General features: G+C 44.6%; 1 protein-coding gene across 2 annotated transcripts in view; it reads right to left on the bottom strand.

Annotated features, from left to right (window-relative positions):
• CERS6 (ceramide synthase 6) overlaps positions 1-16,536 on the bottom strand; it is a 220,523-nt gene that overhangs the window by 77,071 nt on the left and 126,916 nt on the right. The window lies entirely within an intron of this gene.

The raw sequence follows: 16,536 nt of genomic DNA, 5'->3' as shown, positions 1-16,536 counted from the left end.
GCTCCATCAGGACCTCCTTAATGACCTGAAAATAAAAAAGAATCCTACAAAAAAATGGAAACTTGGATGATTGCTAAGGAGGAGTACAAAAGAACAGCACAAGCCTCTAGGGACAAAATCAGAAAGGCTAAGGCACAAAATGAGTTACACGTAGCAGGAGACATAAAAAGCCCTTAATGAAGAGGTTCATTACGCACATTAGAAGCGAGAGAAAGACAAAGGAATGTGTAGGTCCTCTACTTAGCAATGAAGGAGAGAGAATAACTGATGACATCAGGAAGGCGGAAATGTTTAATGCCTCTTTTGCTTCAGTCTCCACTAAAAAGGTTAATAGTGACTAGATACTCAACACAATTAATATTAACAAGGGGGAAAGCATGCAAGCCAAAACAGTGAAGGAATAAGTTAAGGGATATTTAGAAAAGTTAGATGGCAGTTTAGAATTTAGTAGGCAGTGCCTGATGGAATTCATCCAAGGATACTTAAAGAACTAGCAGAAGCAATCATCTTTGAAAACTCATGGAGGATAGGTGAGGTTCCAGAGGGCTGGAAAAGGGCAAACATAGTACCCATCTTTCAAAAGGGGAACAAAGAGGACTTAGGGAATTATAGACTAGTCAACCTAACTTCAATACCATGAAAGATACTGAAACTTATTATTAAACAATCAATTTGTAAGCACCTGGAGGATAATAGAGTTATAAGGAATAGCCAGCAAATCATGCCAAATCAACCTAATTTCCTTCTGTGACAGGATTACTGGCCTAGTACAAGGAGGAAGCTGTAGACATGATCTATCTTGATTTTAGTAAGACTTTTGACACACGTTGTATGCAGTGTTGTAGCCGTGTCAGTCCCCGGATGTTACAGAGACAAGGTGGGTGAGGTAATATCTTTTATTGGACTAACTCAGAGGTGGGCAAACTACGGCACGCAGGCCACATCTCGGCCATGGGACCCTCCTGCCCGGCCCCTGAGCTCCTGGCCCAGGAGGCTAGCTCCCGGGCCCTCCCACGCTGTTCCCCCTCCCCCGCAGACTCAGCTCACTGCTCCGCCATCGCAATGCCGGAGTCCGGGCGGCAGGGCTGTGAGCGCCTGGGGCCGCGCAGCTGCAGAGCCCAGCCTGACCCGGTGCTCCGTGCTGCACGGTGGCTGCCTGTCCTGGTGCTCTGGACGGCATGGCCGTAGCACCACCAGCCACTGGTGCTCCAGGCAGTGCGGTAAGGGTGGCAGGGAGGGTTGAATAGAGAGCAGGGGAGTTCGGGGTGGTGGTCAGGGGGTGGGGGTGTGGATAGGGGTCAGGGTGGTCAGAGGGCAGTGAACAGGGGGGTTGAATGGGGGCAGGGGTCCCAGGGGGGCAGTCAGGAAGGAGAGGGAGGGGTTGGATGGGGTGGCAGGGGGCCATCGGGGTGAGGATGGCGGGGGGCTGTCAGGGGACAGTGAGCAGGAGTGGGGTGGACAGTCAGGAATAAGAGGAGGGGTCGGATGGGGTGGCAGGGGGCAGTCAGGGGACAGTGAGCAGGGGCGGGCTGGATGGGGCAGGAGTCCTGTGGGGGGGGGCGTCAGGGGGCAAGAAGCAGGGGGAGATAGAGGCAGGGGCCGGGCCACGCTTGGCTGTTTAGAGAGGCACAGCCTCCCCTAACCGGCCCTCCATACAATTTCCGAAACCCGATGTGGCCCTCAGGCCAAAAAGTTTGCCAGCCCCTGGACTGACTTCTATTGGTGAAAGAGACAAGCTTTCAAGCTTACCTGAAGAAGAGCTCTGTGTAGCTCAAAAGCTTGTCTCTCTCACCAACAAAAGTTGGTCCAATAAAAGATATTCCCTCACTCACCTTGTCTCTCTATCACACATGATGTTCTCATAAGCAAACTAGGGAAATGTGGTCTAGCTGAAGTTACTATAAGGTGGGTACACAACTGGTTGAAAGATTGCACTCAGACAGTAGCTATCAATGGTTCACTAGGTGTATCTAGTGGGGTCCTGCACGGATCAGTCCTGGGTCTGGTACTATTCAATATTTTTATTAATGACTTGAATAGTGGAGTGAAGAGTGCTTATAAAATTTGTAAATGACACCAAGCTGGGAGGGGTTGTAAAACACTTTGGAAGACTGAGTTAGAATTCAAAACAATCTTGACAAAGTAGAGAATTGGTCTGAATTGAACAAGGTTAAATTAAACAAAAATGCAAAGTACTTCACTTAGGAAGGGAAAAAAAACAGATGAATCACCACAAAATGGGGAATAAATGGGTAGGTGATAGTACTGCTGAAAAGGATCTGGGGGTTATATTAGTGAATCACAAATTGAACATGTCAGCAATGTGATGCAGTTGCAAAAAAAGTTATCATTCTGGACCATATTAACAGGAGTGTCATATATAAAACGTGGGAAGTAACTGTCCTGCTGTACTCAGCATTGGTGAAGCCTCAGGTGGAGTACTGTGTCCAGTTCTGGGCACCACATTTTAAGAAACATGTGAAGAAACTGGAGACAGTCCAGAGGAGAACCACTAAAATGATAAAAGGTTTAGGCAACCTGACCTATGAGGAAATGTTAAAAATCTGGGCATGTTTAGTCTTGAGAAAAGACGACTGAGGGAGCACCTGATAATTCTTCAAATGTATTAAAGGCTGTTATAAAGAGGACTGTGATCAACTGTTCTCCATGTCCACTGAAAGTGGGACAAGAAGTAATGAGCTTAATCTGAAGCAAGGGAGATTTAGGTTAAATATTAGGAAAAGCTTTCTAACAATAAGGGTTGTTAAACTCTGGAATAGGCTTCCAAGGGCGGTTGCGCAATCCTCATCACTGGAGATTTTCAAGACTAGGTTGTACAGACACCTATCAGGGTTGGTCTCGGTTTACTTGGTTCTGTCTCAGTGCAGGAGGCTGGACCTGATGACTTCTTGAGGTCCCTTTCAGCCCTACATTTCTATAAGAGAGACACTTTACAACAGAGAGGCATTTTGCTGAATTCTTGACTTTCCTACACTCTTGTATGAAGCTGGCTTAGCTTTCAGCTATATTAAATCTAATTAAAAGTATCTTTATCATAACATTGCCCAAATAAAACACGCTAGGTAATACTCCCTTTAGCCCCATTATTTGTATATATTTGTGTATATATGAAAAATTCATATCTTTCAGACAGTTGATTTTCTGCTGTCAGCAGTTTAGCTAATTGTACTGCAGTAGAAAACCCCGTCATTCTGTCAACAAAAGTATATAAGGCCTGATGGCCTTTGATTTATTGGCCTGAGCAATAAGTACAATTTATTTGGATAGTTAGCAATATTAACAATACAATGCATAGCTCAGTACAAGCCGAGCTCTCCAAAAATCTGATTTATCAGGAAGTATTACTATGCTGTCAGTGATTATTAATTAAATATCCCAGTTGGATTACAGGCAGATAAACTGAAAATTCAAGTCCAGATTTTTCTTTTTCTTATTCAGGGTGTTTTGCTCTTCAACCACAAAACCCAATTATATTCATATTTTCTGCATTTGTAAGTCTTGTGTCTCAACAATACTCTGCTGGTTGAGTGAGTAATTACATCATTTTTCTGTCTCTCCACATCCTGCTATTTTCTTTTCATCCATAAATAAATCCAGTATTCTCTCTTGCTACTGACCTCTCCCAATTCGCCTGATCCAATTGATCATCCTAGCATCAAACAGCTTACATAGTAACTTATTCATTATATGGATTAATCTTCTCAGGGAAAAACTCCCCTATATTCCAAACGGCATTGGCTCTTTCTTGTTGAGGTACATTGTAGGGCCATGCTTTTTTTTTTTAAATTATACCTCTCCAGTGACTTTGATCTCCTTTCTCACAGCATACTTTTCATGATTTCAATCCCGGATGTCCAGAATCATGTCATTCCTCTTGCTGAATGGTCTTAACATTTACATCTTTTGAAAGGCATATGAGCTAGCAAAGTCCATATGTTGGATAAGATCTAATTAGGGTCTTGTAACTGGAAACTTATTCCCATCCATTCAAATGCTTCTCCTTTAACAATGCAGTATGCTGTTCCCCTTCTTCATAACCACATTCTTTGACAGTGATGTCATGGGGATCCTTGGCACACAAATTCTCCTTTCTTTCCTGCACAACTAGACATTGTTTCCCTGTAGTGATTTCTTGTTGCTTCCATTTGCTCCCAAACTTAGAGCTCAAGTCTTGCTCCCAGGGGAACCAACGGGAGTTTTGTCATGGACTTTAATGGGAGCAAGACTGGACCCTTAGGGTACAGCTACACGGAAATAAAAGACCCGTGACTAGGGTTGCCAACCCTCCAGGACTGCCCTGGAGTCTCCAGGAATTACAGCCCAATCTTTAATGAAAGATTATGTCATGTGATGTAACCTCCAGGAACACGTCCAACCACCATTGGCAACCCTACAGCTGAGGCATGGCCACAGTTGGCTCAGGTCAGGTGACTCAGGCTCACTGGGCTTTGGCTGCAGGGCTAAAAAAAAGTGTAGTGTAGACGTTTGGGTTTGGGCTGGAGCCTGGGCTCTGGGACCCTTGTTCAGGCTCCAGCCCCATCCCAAAGGTCTACACAGCAATTTAACAGCCCTGCAGCCCAAGCCCCATGAGCACAAGTCAGCTGATTCAGACCAGCCACAGGGGTTTACCTTCTGTCTAGACGTACCCTTAGTGTCCTATATTTTACCTTAACAATTTTCAGCATCTGCCTCAGGTACTGAGAGATGCAATTTTCACCTAAAATCAAGAAAACACAGGAGTCCAAATCTATCAATTTTATATCAAGTACAATATGAGAAAAGCAGGCTTCTTTTATTGCAGTAGAGACGTACCCAAAGGGTCTGAACGTCAGCTATGCAGTCCATATCCACTTAAAGCTAGAGATGTGAATATTCCTTAAGAGCAAGCTTGAGTATCTAGTTTGGTTCCCCAAATTATCCAAAATGCCCTTAATTAAAAAGTCGGAGAATAAAGTCCTAATGAATTTTAAGTAATTTAGGCCATCTCTCTGCTACAAGACCTAGCAGCGTGACCCCCCTGCCCGTGTACACATACTCCTGGGAGCGCCATGAGAGCGAGTGGTAGTGTAGTAGAGAGTAGTAGCGGAGTCACGGTAGCACGGGCAGCACCAGCAGAGGCACAGCTGAGCTGCGACGAGCACGTACCTACCGTTTTCAGGCGGGTTTGTATTCGGCATGGCTAAGGCATCCCTCTGCTGCCACTGCCTATGCGACCATGGCTGCACTGCTATTTATATTTGCTCTGGCTCTCATTGAGCTACCCCGAGTATGTGTACTCAAGCAGGAGAATCGCACCCCTCCCTTGTAGCGTAGACAAACTTTTCCCATGACTAAGGCTAAGGCAAAACCTGTGGGTTGGTAGGTATGGAAATAAAAGGCAGTAAAAGAAGTGTCATCTCTTACGGATGCAACTTTCTGTATAATGCCATTTTTCAAAACAAACAATGCATATAATATGTGATATTCTAGAGTCAGGAGCAGCTCAGATAGTTGTCCAACTGTGATATCAACAGGTTTAAGACTATTCCCTAGCCAGTAATACTTAGAAAGATCAACAGCTGTTCAGAGAGATTTAGAGATTTCCAATAAAATCCTCTGTCTCAACAGGATCAATGTTAGAACCAGAGGTACTGGGCCAATTCAGCCTGGGTGTAAACTCCACTGAAGATAAAAGTTGTACCAAAGCTCAATTGAGTCCACTATAACCTTTGCCCACCCCTTCAACTGTTTGTCACTATCAAACTCTCTACTATTCTCCAAAAATGGGATCTCAGAGAGGAAGACTGTTTGGGCTGCAAGTTCTTCTTCTTTCTTTTTCTTTTTTTTTTTTAATTAGTGCTACAAGAGCTCTTTATATTTGTCTTTTAGCATATTTTCTGCAGAGAAAGCAGAAACAATTATTGTTGTTCAACACTAATATAAACTTGCTTTCTCAGCTTAGCAACTACTGGCATTTTGCAGAAGGCTCCTTCTAATGCCTCTACGTCTGTCAAAATGGCCTGGAAACTTGCCTTGGATCTTTATTGCTAATAGCTGTATCAAGGTTAAAAAAGTTTAATTTACCAATTGTTAGTTTGGGGAGCTTTGCTACCAAGATGATCTTTGGGAGGTTCTGATGTTGGATAGCTCCCCAATGACATTGACTGCTCGAATAATTTCAACTACTGTCTAGTTTTCCTTGTGATTTCCCCTGTTCTCATTACAGAGGAGGCTATATTATTATTTAATACGTATACAAAAATCACACCCAACCGGCCCAGCCAGGATCAGGACTCCATTGTGGACTATACAAAAATATACGTGCAGGCACAGTATCTGCCTGACGTGCTCGCAATCTAGCAATCACTGAACTCTGCTTCCAAACTCAGTTTACTCTCTCTCTTCAGAATGGCATCATTAATATCCCAAGAAAGACCCATTTAATGTGCAGCATAGCCCTTCTTTTAGGAGCACAGAAAGATTCTTGTTCTCCTGAACTGGCATCATAATAATGAAAAATAAATCACTACAAATCCAGAGGTCCCCCTTGTTCTTTGTTGGTTTTCAGGACTATCAAAGCACTAGGTGTTTGTCACGGTCATCTGTTCAGCCTTGAGTTTACATCAAAGATGCCAAAGAAAAAGAAAAATTACCTACACAAACTCCAGACAAGGTGATCTCATAGTCAAAGCATTCTTACCCGAGGGGCAGCTCTACTGGCTCCCACTCTTACGGAAGTATTGTATTCTTGTATTGTTTCTTGACTTTAGCAAAGCTTTTGACACGGTCTCCCACGGTATTCTTGTCAGCAAGTTAAGGAAGTATGGGCTGGATGAATGCACTACAAGGTGGGTAGAAAGCTGGCTAGATTGTCGGGCTCAACGGGTAGTGATCAATGGCTCCATGTCTAGTTGGCAGCCGGTATCAAGTGGAGTGCCCCAAGGGTCGGTCCTGGGGCCGGTTTTGCTCAATATCTTCATAAATGATCTGGAGGATGGTGTGGATTGCACTCTCAGCAAATTTGCGGATGATACTAAACTGGGAGGAGTGGTAGATACACTGGAGGGGAGGGATAGGATACAGAAAGACAGACAAATTGGAGGATTGGGCCAAAAGAAATCTGATGAGGTTCAATAAGGATAAGTGCAGGGTCCTGAACTTAGGACAGAAGAACCCAATGCACAGCTACAGACTAGGGACCGAAATGCTAGGCAGCAGTTCTGCGGAAAAGGACCTAGGGGTGACAGTGGACGAGAAGCTGGATATGAGTCAGCAGTGTGCCCTTGTTGCCAAGAAGGCCAATGGCATTTTGGGATGTATAAGTAGGGGCATAGCGAGCAGATCGAGGGACGTGATCATTCCCCTCTATTCGACATTGGTGAGGCCTCATCTGGAGTACTGTGTCCAGTTTTGGGCCCCACACTACAAGAAGGATGTGGATAAATTGGAGAGAGTCCAGCGAAGGGCAACAAAAATGATTAGGGGACTGGAACACATGAGTTATGAGGAGAGGCTGAGGGAGCTGGGATTGTTTAGCCTGCAGAAGAGAAGAATGAGGGGGGATTTGATAGCTGCTTTCAACTACCTGAAAGGGGGTTCCAAAGAGGATGGCTCTAGACTGTTCTCAATGGTAGCAGATGACAGAACGAGGAGTAATGGTCTCAAGTTGCAGTGGGGGAGGTTTAGATTGGATATTAGGAAAAACTTTTTCACTAAGAGGGTGGTGAAACACTGGAATGCGTTACCTAGGGAGGTGGTAGAATCTCCTTCCTTAGAGGTTTTTAAGGTCAGGCTTGACAAAGCCCTGGCTGGGATGATTTAACTGGGAATTGGTCCTGCTTTGAGCAGGGGGGTGGACTAGATGACCTTCTGGGGTCCCTTCCAACCCTGATATTCTATGATTCTAAGTCTGAATTTTCTAGACACGCATGGCAGTGGATTGGTCTGACATGAAGTGGTCATAAGCAGTAGCAGATTGTGCCACAAGGAGGAAAAAGGAGTTGAGTTTCTTCGTAGAATTCTCTCCTTCCCTTAATCTGTGCTGTGGAACCATCACCATTATTAATACTTCCGGAGTGCTGGCTTGCTCAGTGCTGTATAGAACAGAATAGCAGAAGAACAGACCATATGGAAGGGAACAGAAAGGCCAAGCCAGCCATGCCAGAATTATTACAGGAAAAGGAATCTTCTAATCATTCAGCTTCCAGTAGTGATTTGAAAGATTCAAAGTAATTTCTGCAGCCAGACTTTGACTGAATACATTGATCCCATTGTTTGTACTGCCCCATTAACAATGGGCGCTAATATCTCCCATTAGTGTGTGCAGTAATGCTTCCCATTCATGCTGTATTTTTCAAGGTCAGTTACTCTCCAGGAGACTGAACACAACAGAACAGAAAAACAAAACTATTAAGAGTGTCTATAATGTACTCTATTATTCCACGGAGATACAAATTTAGCCTTCATGACAGCAGGAGAAAAAATCCCCACAATACCATAAAAGCAGAAAAGCCACATGTGCTCCCAGCAAATCAAGGGCTTATTCAGCTATGGAAGTGATCTGTGAGAGTGCACGTGCTTCCTGAGTGAGTCAGCATTGGGGAAGTGGTTGCAGTTGATACCCATCAGCCCACAAGCCTGCTGGGGCTGGGGGTGGGAAGGCGAAACAGTGAGCAGTGTAGAGCACATCTGTTTCAACAGAGATTACCTAGGCCTTGCTTTTCAAAATTAGAAGAACAAAGCTTCAATACCACCTTCATTTCCACAAGAAGAGATAGATCAAAAGAGTTACATTGAAAGAAAAGAAGATTAAAACTACAGTACAAATTTGGGACATAGCAGGACTACAGTGATTTCACATAATCACCAACTCCTACTTTACAGGCAGTGTATGAATCATAATGTCACTCAGCCAAAAGTCTAAAAAGTATCAGCAAATGCCTCCAATATAGTGATGAGCGTACCAGTGAGGCTGCGGAGAAGATATTGCCAGGAAATTGTGTGACAGGAGAAATGTTCCTAATAGAATATGAACAGATTGCCAGGGAGTATTACTTAATACTTTGGGGGGAGGGAGGGTGTCTGGAGACTTAAATCTTTTGCAAAAGCAAATCCAAACAGCACTAAAGACATTCTTTACCTCAGTGCAGGCGCCTGAAATATTCATCTAGAAGAGTCCCCCAGAGAATAAGGAGATGTGTTAAGGGCAGAAAAGTAAATGTTTCTGTACTTTCCTCCTGTACCATCAGCCAACCAGCCACTACCCACTCTCTTTTCTTGTGGAGACAAACCACAATGCTCATTTTCAATCTACACATTTTTTTTTCATAATTTTTACAAAATGCTTAACACATGCCAAACCCTTCCGTTCCTGCTTAATGTCCACATGGTACACATGCCTGTTGTCTGGCACTTCCATGCTTTTACACACTCAAAGGGCAATGTAAATAACTAAATTTAGCAGCTGGGGCCAGATCCCGATGTGCATTCCTGCAGGGGTGCACAAACAGGGGCATGTGGGATGACGGCACAGAGAACCATCCCCATCCTTGTGCAGTGCCAGCCATATCTTGAGCTCAGTGGGGCAAACCAAGTGCCCACGTCTACAAGTGCAGAGGTGTCCTTGGCAGTGTGGTTCCTCTGTACAGGGAGGGGACTGGACACAGTGCGCGCACAACTTCTGTGACGCGCAGAGCTCCCCACATGGCATAACTGTGCTGCCAGAGCACTTCCCCAGGATGAGGGGGTGCTCAGCATTTGCTGGAGTGCTGCCATAGGGTTGTAGTAGCTCTGCAGCCACTCCATGGCCTGGCCAGGAAGATTCTTCCTCTTCATCCATGCTAGGCGGAAGTTTTTCCTCACGAGTGCCAGGGTATGTGACAACCCACTTCAACAGGAGCATGACTGCACAGGGCCCTGCCCCACTAACACACTGACTGAAGGAGCATCCAGTGCTCTCTTGAAAAAGGTTGTTACGGTTATGTGCACTGGCAGAATACCTCTAGCCGTTACCATTCCCACAGCTCCCCTCTAGCCCCAGACTGTAGCAGTAGCTAGTAAGGCCATAACATAACAGCCTTATGTTCAGAATGCATTGATGTTCTCCACTCAGCCATTTGAAGGGAGATAACCAAGTGGAAAGAAAATAATCAAAGCTGTGGTTTCATTGCTAATAATCAGGCAGTGCGTGGCTCATCGCTATATTTCAGTTATAGCACAGTCCTTATCATCAACATTAAAATTTATAGCAGTCACTTCAATTTTATTAAGTAAATTGTATTGAATAAAAGGAAGAATTAACAACTGTCTCCCGTGTTAATCTAGTCATTTAAATTATCCATATTAACTTACATTAAAAAAACTTTTCCCGTATCTTGTACTAAATAATGTAGGCACGTATAATGTACAATTACACAGCTGTATTTCTATTTTTAGGCTTAGAGTGGTTTATAAATCACTCATCCTATGCATCATGGATTGCAGACCTGCAACAAGAATACAGCTTTACACTCAGGCATAATACACTCCCCATTTATTATCCACTATATATCTATGAGTGCACGCACACACATCTGCATGCACGCACATACAGTAGAATTGTTTTCATACAAGAAGGCCTACTCTCATATTTGAATGATATTATTTTCACATTCCCAGCCAGCTTCCGCAAGTAAGAAATGTTGCTTGTCTGACGTAAGAAAATTACCAGTATAAATAAGTGTTTGCTAATATTTCAAATCTGAGACTACAATAAAAATTAATTCACAGCAGAAATTAATGGCTTAATTTTCAGAGGGCTTTGCAGGCCCTTGGCAACCTGGAAAATCAGGCCATTCTTAACCAATTTGCTCCAGATTTACGGTATTTTATCTATTAAACATGAGTAGACATTGAGATATGGGCACCCACATATCCCCACTTCAGGCCCTTCACAAATGTCACATTTAATTGCTATTGGGAAATGTCTATGGGTAAGTAAAAAGAAAAGGAGGACTTGTGGCACCTTAGAGACTAACCAATTTATTTGAGCATGAGCTTTCGTGAGCTACAGCTCACTTCATCAGGTAAGTAGACATTTGAAGGCCTGCATGAATAAAAGCTGTGGACTGATTCCTCATTGGATGGCATATTAGGACTTCAGGAGGTTTAGATGTAGCATTAGTTTTGTGCAGTAGTTCCCATCTGTGTTCCATCAGCTCTGCAGAAAGATCTGCCAGGATTGGGGATGTAACATAGGAGGTAACTTGTTTACATTTATAGGGGGTATTTTACAACTTCTTTAGGAAGCCAACTTTAAAAAGAACCCATAATGCTGCCCAAAAATGTGCAAGAATATTTTAATTTGTTGCCAAAACTCTGATATAAAGTAGTGTTAGATATATAGGCAGAAAGAAACATTTAGAAGATAAGCGCCACTGAAGTAAATACAACTTCATTTGTTTCCAGAACTGGGTGGAAAATGGTCAGTTCTGTTCTGCAGAAGACTTTGCGATTTCAAAATTTAGTTTTGTTCTGATTTGGAATGAAAACCAAAAATTTCAAAGTTATCCACAAAACAGCTGCTTGGAGCCTTAGCAGCCCACCACATGGGCAGCTGGGCAACTCGGGGAGCCTGGAAGCCCTGTGAGCCCACACTTCAGGACAGTCCACCCAGCAGGCTGCCCCACAGCTGGGGACCTGGTGGCTCCAGGTCTGAGGCAGCCCACCTGAAGAGTTTCCCTGAGCCATGGACCTTGGGAACCCAGGCTGCTAAGGAGCTGCAAATCTAGGAGCACAGGAGCTGATCCTTCCACAGCTTTTGGGCTATGAGTCAGCCCAGCAACCAGGAACCTGGAACCCTAGGCACCCCACCATCCTGCTGGGGAGGGGTGGGCAATCAAAACCTGCTTTTCATCCAAATAGACACGGTCCCATGAAATAGATTTAATGAATCACCAAATTCTGACCACGCACACACAAAAGTTTCCTCAAGTTTTCTCCAACCAGCTCTGTTTCGATGTGACATTTTCCAAGCTACTTACTTATACATACATCTAGCACACCTCACCTCCACAAACTGCAAGCTTCTTCAAACACACAAACTGCACTTAGATCTCAGTCCTGCAACCAATTCTGCACGTACATCCTACCATCTTTCCATTGTTAATAATCTAGACTACAAAGCTAAAAGAAAATGCTGCTCCTTCCAATTCAAATACAATCATCAGGTCTTTAATTCTGATGTGGAACAGAATTAACTCTCTCAACAAGAAAATGCTGTTTCTAAGACCACAACTTCTCATATGTGTACAAAGTACGTTTCTAGCTTGGTGCTGCATTTTCTTGTACAAAAGAAAGAGATATAAGGAGATGCTCAATGCCCCCAAGTCCTGTAAGCAAAGATGACTTCTAACAGCCTAGCCTGTCCTCAGGAACCTTTTTAAATTGAACCACTGTATTTCCTATATACAAATGAGTACCATCAATGCAGTTCTGTGGAACGGACCGGAAGTATTTCAGACCTTTTGTTGAAGATGAATGACCATTTTTTTGTAAGCAGAACAGCTGCACTGATTTTACTGTATACTAGTGAAATTTAGAGAGCAGGAAAACAAACAATATTTCATTCAAATTCATGAAGGTTTTTTATGTTCTCCTATATGTTCAGTATCTTTATTATTCTTTCCAATAATACTTAAGTTTTTGACTTCAATGTGAAATGGAGGTTGTAACTCCACCACTTAAAGAATAGATCAATTTTCCCTGGATTTGGTACAACAATTGCAGTCAGCCATCTGTGAGCCTGAAAAGAGAAACATTCGGTTTGTAATGTTGCTGATCACATTGCTTTCCTGAGGTCTTTCAAAGCATCTTGTTGGTTTAATCAGATTCTATAAAACAACATTCAATGGTTGTGTTTTATTGGGCCTTGCAGCTGATTAAATTGATGAGCGATCATCAACCTCTCAGCTTTGCTTGGTATATTTCTGTTAGGGGGATATTTACGTTATCAGGTTTGGTTTGGTTTTTTTAATAAAATGGTCAGATATGTTTTATGGAGTCTGATGACACATAGATCATGACTTGAAGCAGTGGCAATTCCTTCTGGTAAATGTAAAGTATATGAAGAACATAGTATACTAGAAAAAGCTGTTACACAGCCTTACATCTCTATGACTGCAGTCCTCTGCAGGAAGAGATTCTGCATAGCAGGGTGGGTAGGAGATTGCATACAACAAAATGCAATCTAAGCCTGTAGACTAGCCCGTACAGATGTACTAATATCTGCATACAGCTTAGACTAGATTGTGAATATCCCTGTGTGGGTATGCAAGGTGGAGTCTCCCCTCCAAAAAAGACACCTCCTGCACTCTCTCACACATGCCCTTTGTTCAGGAGCTACCCACAATCTCAGCCCTTGTGCTCAGAGACAATAAGGATTGCTTGGGATCCTAACGAGCACAGGGTTTGGCTGGAGTCATAACCACTGTTTCCTCACATTATCCAGGAGAGCTGATCTGGTATTGAAGCTCACTTGCATTGGGTTCATTACAGATGGGTGAAGGAAGAATTATTTTAATTCTACGGGGGAATCTGGGAAAAATCTCTACTAGGATAAACACAGGGTGAGAGGGAACTCACAGGATGTCACAGGGAAACATCAGGCTTTTTTGATCCAATACCCACACATCGTGGACCCCCTTATAAATGAACTCAGGTACAGGCTGTGTCTGCACTACAAAGTTTGCTTGAAGTAAGCTGTTTTGGCTTTCAGCCACTGAAGTTGGTATCTCCCTCAGTTGCATGCACACTTGGGTTCTTGCGTCATTGCTGTGCGTCCTCACTATAACTGGTTCTATCAATAGAAAATATGATGCTCTTTAGGCAGGTATGCAAGTGTGCCCTGCATTGTCGTTTGGTGCAATGTCTCGTGGGACATTTTCACACTACTTTGGGGAATAACAGCAATTTGCACAAGGATTTCTGGGAACGAAGAGACAAGTTCCCACAAGCCCACTTCTTCCATCCTTAACTTTCCACACAGTTTGAAAAAAATTCCCACAGTTCTGTGCGCCATTTTCCAGTCTCTGACATGTCTCAGGAAGCACGGACCCTGCACAGCTCAGCAGAATTACTCATTACTGTTGCTAATCCAGGACACACAATGCTCCTCTATCTGCAGAACTTCAGTGGCCACGAAAGCCAGCGGGGTGGCGATGAGGATGAGATGCTGGAGGCTGATGAATGGATAACGCACACAGCGAATAAAAGCGTCAGGTTGTTGCTAGCATTCATGGAGCAATGCCACGTGGTGGATAGGGACTTCTGAGACTGAGAAGTGAGCACAGACTAGGGGGAGCTCATTGAAATGCAGGTTAGAGATGACGAGCAGTGGCTGCAGGACTTTCAGATATGAAAGGCCCCATTCCTGGATCGGTGTGCTGAGCTCACCCCAGCCCTCCAGGGCAGGGATACAGCATGGGAACAGCAAAAGCAAGTGGCAATTGCATTGTGGAAGCTTACAATGCCAGATTGCTATCAGTCAGTGGGAAATCAGTTTGCATTAGGAAAATTCACAGTGGGGGCTGTTGTCACCCACATGTGCAAGGCCTTTAAGCAGCTCCTGCTGCACAGGACTGTGAATTTCAGGCCTGGTCTACACTACGGCGTTAGGTCAAATTTAGCCGCGTTAGGTCGATTTAAAAATGACTGCGTCCACACAACCAACCCCGTTCCACTGACCTAAAGGGCTCTTAAAAATCAACTTCTGTACTCCTCCCCAATGAGGGGAGTAGCACTAAAATCGACCTTGCTGGGTTGAATTTGGGGTAGCGTGGATGCAAATCGATGGCATTGGCCTCCAGGAGCTATTCCAGAGTGCTCCACTGTGACCACTCTGGACAGCACTTTGAACTCTGATGCACTAGCCAGGTACACAGGAAAAGCCCCGGGGAACTTTTGAATTTCATTTCCTGTTTAGTCAGCATGGTGAACTCAGCAGCACAGGTGACCAGGTAGTCCCCCCAGAATCATAGAGCATAGAATGTTTCTATGCTCCCCATAGCATCTCCGTCCCTGAGATTATCGCAGATTAGAAGGCGAAAAAAAGCACTTGTGATGACATGTTTTCCAAGCTCATGCAGTCCTCCCGCACTGATAGGGCACAGCTTAATGCATGGAGGCATTCAGGGGCAGAGGCCAGGAAAGAATTAAGTGAGCGCAAAGAGTGGAGACAGGACGCAATGCTGAGGCTAATGGGGGAGCAAACGGACATGATGAAGCATCTCTTGGGGGAGCAAACGGACATGATGAAGTGTCTGTTGGGGCTGCAGGAAAGCCAACAAGAGCACAGACCCCCGCTGCATCCACTGTATAACCACCTACCCTCCTCCCCATGTTCCACAGCCTCCTCACCCAGACGCCCAAGAATGTGGAGGGGGAGGCTCCAGGCACCCAGCCACTCCACTCCAGAGGATGGCCCACGCAACAGAAGGCTGTCATTCAACCAGTCTGATTTTTAGTGTAGCTATAATAAGCAATGTGGCCTTGTCCTTCCCTCCTCCCCCACCCCACCTGGGCTACCTTGTCCGTTATCTCCTTTTTAAAAAAAAAAATTAATAAAGAATGCATGGTTTCAAAACAATAGTTACTTTATTTCGAAGGGGGGAGGGGTGGTTGGCTTACAGGGAATTAAAAATCAACAAAGGGGGCAGGTTTGCATCAAGGAGAAACACACACAACTGTCACACCAAAGCCTGGCCAGTCATGAAACTGGTTTTCAAAGCCTCTCTGATGCACAGCGCGCCCTGCTGTGCTCTTTTAATTGCCTTGGTGCCTGGCTGCTCAAAATCGGACTCCAGAAGATTTGCCTTAACCTCCCACCACACCATAAACATCTCCCCCTTACTCTCACAGATATTATGGAGCACACAGGAATAACAATAGGAATGTTGGTTGCACTGAAGTCTGACCTAGTCAGCAAACAGCGCCAGTGAGCTTTTAAACATCCAGAGGCACATTCTACCACCATTCTGCACTTGCTCGGCCTATAGTTGAACTACTCCTTACTACTGTCCAGGCTTCATGAGCCATGGGAGCAAGGGGTAGGCTGGGGTAGGTGTGACCGCACGGTGCTGTCGGCTAGGAGAGCAGCCTGAGGCAGAAGCCTCCAGCTCGCATGATATTCCAGGCAGGACTGAATCGTCCATGAGACGAAACTTAAAGAAGAGAATGACCTGGAGTCTCTGGCTCCCATTCGGTGCTCTAAGAGGAGAATAGCCATGTCTGTCCAGGTGCCCCGATCAACCTCACCGAGGTCTGCCAGGAGCACCCAGAAGACGTACGACAGCTATCAGTCCTACTGCACCAGCTGCCGCAAAGGCAAGGAGCTGCTGCTGTGTAGCAATGCAGTACAGCATCTGCCAGCAGCACCCAGGAGACATACGGTGATGGTGAGCTGAGCGGGCTCCATGCTTGCCGTGGTATGGCGTCTGCACAGGTAACTCACGAAAAAAGGTGTGAAACGATTGTCTACCGTTGCTTTCACGGAGGGAGGGG

Source organism: Lepidochelys olivacea, assembly GCF_965140295.1.
Source record: "Lepidochelys olivacea isolate rLepOli2 genome assembly, chromosome: 11".
Taxonomy (NCBI): domain Eukaryota; kingdom Metazoa; phylum Chordata; order Testudines; family Cheloniidae; genus Lepidochelys; species Lepidochelys olivacea.
Note: the sequence above shows the minus strand (reverse complement) of the source record. Positions and strands in the feature narration are given on the sequence as shown.